Source organism: Microtus oregoni, unplaced genomic scaffold (genome assembly GCF_018167655.1).
Source record: "Microtus oregoni isolate MIOR12 unplaced genomic scaffold, Mior012 000118F_ref0000498, whole genome shotgun sequence".
NCBI classification, from domain to species: domain Eukaryota; kingdom Metazoa; phylum Chordata; class Mammalia; order Rodentia; family Cricetidae; genus Microtus; species Microtus oregoni.
The window spans coordinates 211,327-219,349 of NW_024544747.1; positions in this window are offsets into that span (position 1 = coordinate 211,327).

Genomic DNA, 8,023 nt, shown 5'->3' on the forward strand with positions numbered 1-8,023 from the left:
GGTTTCTCTGTGCATCCCTAGCTGTCCTGGCACTCGCTTTGTAGACCAGGCTTCGCAGAGATACACCTGCTTCTGCCTCCCTCCCAAGTGCTGGGATTAAAGGCATGCGCCACCACCATCCCGCAGTTTCTTGGTTTTTTAACATTTTGAAAACCCAGAATATTGCACACTCCTCAAGACAACTACCTTGGTTTCGTTAAAAAGGCAATAAGCTTTTTTTAAAATGTTTATTTTAACTCACACGTATGGTTTTGTTGTCTGCATACTACATGTGTGCCTTCCAGAAGAGGGTGTCAAAACCCCTGGCACTAGAGTTACAGATGGTTGTGAGCTATCATGTGGGTGCTGGGAATTGAACTTGGGTCCCTCTGCAAAAACAGCAAGTGCTCTTAACCCCTGCGCCACCTCCCCAGCCCACAGAAAAGGTTTTTAAGATTATCTTGTGTGTGTGTACAAACTGAGTGTGTGTGCTTCCACCACAGCAGGCATGAAGCAGGCAAAGGGTGACTTTCACCAGGAGTCAGCTCTTCCTTCAGCCAGGCAGGTCCTGGAGATCAGACTCAAGACATCTGGCTTAACGGCAAATGTCTTTTCCATCTTGTAAGTCATCACAGTGGCCCTTCCTTAGAGCTGAAGAGATGCCTCCGTAGTTAAAAGCACTAACTGTTCTTCCAAAGGATCTCACACTGTATAACTCCAGTTACATAGGATACAACGCCCTCTTCTGGAATGCACAGGCACTGCATGCAAGTGGTACACATAAGTGGCAGGCAAAACACACATTTAAAAAAGAACAGCAAACCAGGCAGTGGTGGCGCACGCCCTTAATCCCAGCACTCGGGAAGCAGGAGCAGGCGGATTTCTTTTTTTTTTTATATAATTTTGTTTTTTAAGATTTATTTATATGTATACAACATTCTGCCTCGATGTATGCCCGCATGCCAGAGGAGGGCGCCAGATCTCAGTACAGATGGTTGTGAGCCACCATGTGGTTGCTGGGAATTGAACTCAGGACCTCTGGAAGAGCAGCCAGTGCTCTTAACCTCTGAGCCATCTCTCCAGCCCCGCAGGCGGATTTCTATTTAAGTTCGAGGCCAGCCTGGGCTACAAGTGCTAGTTCCAGGACAGGCTCCAAAGCTACAGCGAAATCCTGTCTCAGAAAACGATAGATAGATAGATAGATAGATAGATAGATAGATAGATAGATAGATAGATGGATGAAACAAAAACCAGGTAAAGCCGTCAGGAGTGGTGGCACACGCCTTTAATTACAGCACTCAGGAGGCAGAGGTAGGTGGATCGCTGAGTTCAAGACCAGCTTTGTGGGGCTGGAGAGATGGCTCAGAGGTTAAGAGCACGGGCTGCTCTTGCAGGGGTCCTGAGTTCAAGTCCCAGCAACCACATGGTGTCTCACAACCATCTGTAATTCGATCAGGTTCCCTCTTCTGCCATGCAGATAGAACACTGTATACATAATAAATAAATTTAAAAGAGTATAAAGCTTTAAAAAAAAAAAAAGACCAGCTTTGTCTACAGTTCAAGAACAGGACTCTGTAGAGAGACCCTGTCTCGAAACAAAAACATCAGAAAAAAAGAAAAAAATATCTTGCCATTTGACCAAGAGTAAAGGGCAGAAAGGAAAGGAAGTAGGGAAAAATTAAAAGCCCCAGAAGAGGGGAGATGGGGAGAGAAAAGGTAGAAGGGAAGGAGGGGGGACTTGGGGAATCAGGAGAATTGGGATAAAGGAAAGGTGGATAGGGGAGCACGGAAACACAATTCTTAGTTAAGGGAACCACTTTAGGGTGAGCAAGAGATTTGACCCTAGAGGGGCTCCCAAGTGCCCAACATGAGGTTCCCAGTTAGTTCCTTGGGCAGCTGAGGATTGGGAACCTGAAATGACCCTATCCGAGAGCAATACTGACGAATATCTTGCATATCATCATAGAACCTTCATCTGGTGATGGATGGAGACAGAGACAGAGACCCACACTGGAGCACTGGACTGAGCTCCCAAGGTCCCAATGAGGAGCAGAAGGAGGGAGAACATGAGCAAAGAAGTCGGGACCACGAGGCGTGCACCCACCCACTGAGACAGTGGAGCTGATCTACTGGGAGCTCACCAAGGCCAGCTGGACTGTGACCGAAAAAGCATGGGATAAAACCGGACTCTCTGAACATGGCGAACAATGAGGGCTGATGAGACGCCAAGGACAATGGCACGGGGTTTTGATCCTACTTAATGTGCTGGCTTTGTGGAAGCCTAGCCAGTTTGGATGTTCACCTTCCTAGATATGGACGGAGGGGGGAGGACCTAGGACTTACCACAGGGCAGGGAACCTGGACTGCTCTGTGGACTGGAGAGGGAGGGGGAGAGGAGTGGGGGGAGGGGTAGAAGGGTGGGAGGAGGGGGAGAAGGGTGGGAGGAGGGGGAGGGAAATGGGAACCACTTTGATAAACAGAAATAATAACCTGGTGACATCTTTAGATAGAAAAAAAAAAAAAAGCCCCAGAAGAAAAATCAATTAAGGAGCAAGTTTGTGTCAGAACTAACCTGGAAGCTTAGCCTCAAGATTTTGCAGGTGGACCAGTCAACCTGGTGGTGCCCCAACAACTAGAATGCAGTCCATGAGGTCATCGCCCTATTGCATAGGGCGAGACAAAGATCTAATGGTTGTATCAGACCTGGCCAACAGCAACAACCAACTTTGAGAGAGATGCAGGCCTGGGGTTGGGTGAAGAACCTTGATTAGCATGCAAGGTCCTAGGTGTAATCCCAGACACAGAACAGGGAGGCAGGGTCGACAGTGTGTCTCAGCCGGTAAGTATACTTGCTGCCAGGCCTGAAGGCTTTGGTTTGATTCCTGGGTCCCACATGGTAGAACAAGAAAACCAATTAGCCCTTATTATCCTGATTGCCACACTTATGCCATGGCATGTATACACACACATTAATAAAATAAAAATAAACGTATTTTTTTAAGAGAGGGATGGCATGGAAAGATGGTTCAGTGGTTAATAGCACTAGCTGTTCCTCCAGAGGACCAGGTCCCAGCCCAGCACCCACACGGTGGCTCCCAATCCCCTGGAACTACAGTGCCAGAGGATCATACACTCTTCTCTGTCCTCTGTAGGTACCAAGGACGCACACGGTGCACGAAAGTACATGGGTTGTTTGGTTTTTTGTTTGAAAGCAGTCACTGCTCTTGCCCAGGCTGTGGTTTCTGGCCTCAGCACCCTCATCAAGTAGACTACAAATCGCCTGTAACTCAGTTCTAGGGGATCTAATGCCCTTTCGCCTTCTTGCACACTTCATGCAAGTGGTGTACATAAATTTGTGCAGGCACATACACATAAACAAAATACATTTTTTAAACAGAAAGATAAGGGGAGAAAGGAGATAAAGAGGGTAAGGAAGAGGAAAAAAATTTAATAGTACTTAGTTGTGGATCAAGAAAATCTTCAAGCCGAGCAGTGGTGGCGCATGCCTTTAATCCCAGCACTCGGGAGGCAGAGGCAAGCAGATCTTTGTGAGTTCGAGAGTTCGAGGCCAGTCTGGTCTACAAGAGCTAGTTCCAGGACAGGCTCCAAAGCTACAGAGAAATTCTGTCTTGAAAAACCAAAAAAAAGAAAAGAAATTCTCTAAAGCAGCAATGAATGAACTTGCCTAGAATCACAGAACAATGTACTTATCTATGGGAATTATTTCAGCCAGCCAGCAAACTGAAGGTTTATACCATAATTCATGATTCCTAAAGCAAAACATGACATCTTGTATTTTTTTAACATTTGATTTTCGTTTATGTACAGGAGTGTTTAGCTGTGTGTGTGTGTGTGTGTGTGTGTGTGTGTACTATGTGCCTTGTGCGTATAAGACCATCTGAGACTCTGATACTGGTGTTGTTTATTTGGAGACAGGATATTGTAGCCATGACTGTCCTAGAACTCATTCTGTAGACCAAAGGCTGGCTTTGAACTCAGAAGAGATCCACCTGCCTCTGCCTCCAGAGCACTAGGATTAAAAAGAGCATGTGCCTGTCTTGCTATGGTTTTCTTACTGAACAGTAAGTATAGCAAGATTTACACTAAATAAGTGTGGAAAAGGATAAGAAATCCACGAGGTCTAAAAATACAAGCTCAGTGGTTAGAGATGGCTCAGCAGTTCAGAGCACATACTGCTTTGGCAAAGGACCAGAGTTCAGTTTCCAGCACCCAAATCAGGTCGCTCTCAATTACTGTACCTCCAGCTCCGGGGGATCTGAATTCATGTGCGCACACACACGATTTCAAACTGAAAACTTATTTAAAGAATGAAAACGTGGGGGCTGGAGAGATGGCTCAGAGGTTAAGAGCCATCCTGCTCTTCCGGAGGTCCTGAGTTCAATTCCCAGCAACTCACATGGTGGTTCACAACCATCTGTAATGAGATCTGGCGCCCTCTTCTGGCCTGCAGACATACACGGAGGCTGAACACTGTGTACATAATAAATAAATAAATATTTCTAAAATTTAAAAAAAAAATAAAAATAAAAATAAATAAATCTTTTAAAAAAAGAAAGAAAGAAAACGTTTGAGAACTATACCACCTTTGGGAGCAAGGAATGATGCCCAAAATAGGGGTGCAAACACAATGCTTTCAGGGGTCAGGCCACTGATGGAAGTGAGAAGCTCACAGAGTGAGGAAGACTGGAGGTGGGACCCACTGATACGAGGCACAACTAGAACTTACATCTTTAGAGATGTAAACACGTGCTAGAGTTTCAGCTGAAAATCTAAATCTTTAGGAAATGATTGACAGCTAGCAAGACAGCAGTCCTTCAAATGCCTCCAACCTCTGCTCACTGTCGTAGTTGCTCATATGTTAAGACTGGCAAGCAAAGAGGCACTAGGGAGGCAAAGGCAGGAGAATCAAAAGTCTGAAGCTAGCCTGGCTACCCAGCAAGTTTCAGGTCAACCTTAAGCACTTAAAAAGACCCTCTCTCAGCCGGGCGGTGGTGGCGCACGCCTTTAATCCCAGCACTCGGGAGGCAGAGGCAGAGGCAGGTGGATCTCTGTGAGTTCGAGACCAGCCTGGTCTACAGAGCTAGTTCCAGGACAGGCTCCAAAGCCACAGAGAAACCCTGTCTCGAAAAACCAAAAAATAAATAAATAAATAAATAAAGGCAGGTGCTCTGTAAGATTGAGGCCAGCAGGTGGTGTCCCACACCTGTGATCCAGCACTTAGAGTAAAGGCAGGGGCTCTGTAAGATTGAGGCCAGCAGGTGGTGTCCCACACCTGTGATCCAGCACTTAGAGTAAAGGCAGGGGCTCTGTAAGATTGAGGCCAGCAGGTGGTGTCCCATACCTGTGATCCAGCACTTAGAGTAAAGGCAGGGGCTCTGTAAAATTGAGGCCACCCTGGTCTGTCTCATGAGTTCCAAGACAGCCAGAGCTACATAACAGACCCATTTCAAAAACAAACAAACAAAAAAGCAGGGTTGGGAATGTATTCAGATGTAGAGGCTAACATGCACAAAGACCTCACTTTCCTGAGCACTCACAAGCCAGCCAACCTCGCCAAAATGTGAGCTAGGGTTCAGTGAGAGACCCTGTTTGTTTCAAGGGAATAAGGTAGAAAGCAACAGAGGAAGACTCCTGAGATCTTACTCTAACCTCCAAATGTGGTGCACTAGAACCATGCCCACACACACTTAGACTGAGATAGCACTGTAAACAGGCAATGTCAGATAGCAAAGGACACATAAAATAAAAATAGAGAAGATGGTTGAACTGGCTACGGTAGTATTTCACATTTAGTTCCTGTATCTAAAAAGCTGAGACAGTAGGAGCATAAATTCAAGGTCAGCTAGATTATAGAAGAATATCTTGTCCCAAAAAATAACCAACCCTGCAGCCAGGCATGATGACCCGTGCCTGTAATCCCAGCACTCTGGAGACAGCATCAGGGAGATCTGTTCAAGACCTGCCTGGCCTACATAGTGAGTTCAAGGCCATCAAGAGCTCTATAAGAGCATTGGGAAAATCAAAACAAGTGGCCTCGGTGGGTCTCGACTACACAGGAGCACTGCCTTCTCTCACACTCTGCACACAGGAGCACTGCCTTCTCTCTCACTCTGCACACAGGAGCACTGCCTTCTCTCTCGCTCTGCACACAGGAGCACTGCCTTCTCTCTCGCTCTGCACACAGGAGCACTGCCTTCTCTCTCGCTCTGCACACAGGAGCACTGCCTTCTCTCTCGCTCTGCACACAGGAGCACTGCCTTCTCTCTCGCTCTGCACACAGGAGCACTGCCTTCTCTCTCGCTCTGCACACAGGAGCACTGCCTTCTCTCTCGCTCTGCACACAGGAGCACTGCCTTCTCTCTCGCTCTGCACACAGGAGCACTGCCTTCTCTCTCACACTGCACACGGAGCACTGCCTTCTCTCTCGCTCTGCACACGGGAGCACTGCCTTCTCTCTCGCTCTGCACACAGGAGCACTGCCTTCTCTCACACTGCACACAGGAGCACTGCCTTCTCTCTCGCTCTGCACACAGGATCACTACCTTCTCTCTCACACTGCACACAGGAGCACTGCCTTCTCTCTCGCTCTGCACACGGGAGCACTGCCTTCTCTCTCGCTCTGCACACAGGAGCACTGCCTTCTCTCTCGCTCTGCACACAGGAGCACTGCCTTCTCATGCTGCACACAGGAGCACTGCCTTCTCTCTCACGCTGCACACAGGAGCACTACCTTCTCTCTCGCTCTGCACACAGGAGCACTGCCTTCTCTCTCACGCAGCACACAGGAGCACTGCCTTCTCTCTCGCTCTGCACACAGGAGCACTGCCTTCTCTCTCGCTCTGCACACAGGAGCACTGCCTTCTCTCGCTCTGCACACAGGAGCACTGCCTTCTCTCTCGCTCTGCACACAGGAGCACTGCCTTCTCTCTCGCTCTGCACACAGGAGCACTGCCTTCTTTCTCTCACTGCTGGGACATGATGCTTATTGCTACCTATCAGTTTCACTGTATCTGGGGTTGACTATGAAACCCAAGCAGTTGGGTGCACCTTTAAGGGATTCCTTTTCTCCTCATCATTTATAATGGGAAGATGTACTTTTTCTTTTCCAGGATGGCCTCAAATTCAGAGATCCACCTGCCTCTGCCTCCCAAATGCTGGACTAAAAGGTGTGCACCACTACCACCAGCCCCACCGCTACCCAGCAAGAACCATTTTTAATCCAGATCTTTTGAGGCATGAAGATCCACTCTTAATCTGGGCCACACCTTCTGGACAGATACAGGACATGGAAGAAGGAAGCTCTCTCTTTGACTGCTTGCTCTCTGACAAGTCCATTCTTCGCAGGCATTAGAGCCTTCTTCTTTGGGATTCTGTTGTATACTGAAGACCATTCAGCTTCATGGGCTGAACAACTCTAGATTCTTGGGATCTTCTGTTGGTAGACAGCAATTGTTGGATATAGACTAGCTGGACTAAAACTGATAAGCCAATTCTAATAACTGCCATAAGATCATATATATCTTTTTCTGTAAATTCTGTTCCTCTAGTATCAGGATATCCTATGCCCCCTTCTGGCCACCACAAGAACTGCATGCACATAATGCACACACATAACATGAAAACCAAACACATTAAAATAAATTTTGGGTTTTTTTTTTTTTTTTGAGACAGGGTTTCTCTGTAGCTTTGGAGCCTTCCTGGAACTTGCTCTGTAGACCAGGCTGGCCTTGAACTCGCAGAGATCCGCCTGCCTCTGCCTCCTAACCACCACCACCTGGCTAACTTTTAAAGTATCTTATTCAGTAGATTAAAGGCAGAGCCACAGATTGCTCCCTAAAGTTGATAAAGAACCAGAGACTGATGACGTCTATGATAGTCTGAGCCATCTCCTTTAATCCCAGCACTCAGGAGGCAGAGGCAGGCGGATCTACAGAATGAGTTCCCAAACAGCCAGGGCTACACAGAGAAACCCTGTCTCAAAAACAAACAAACAAACAAGAAAAGATTAGTATAGTGTCCTCCT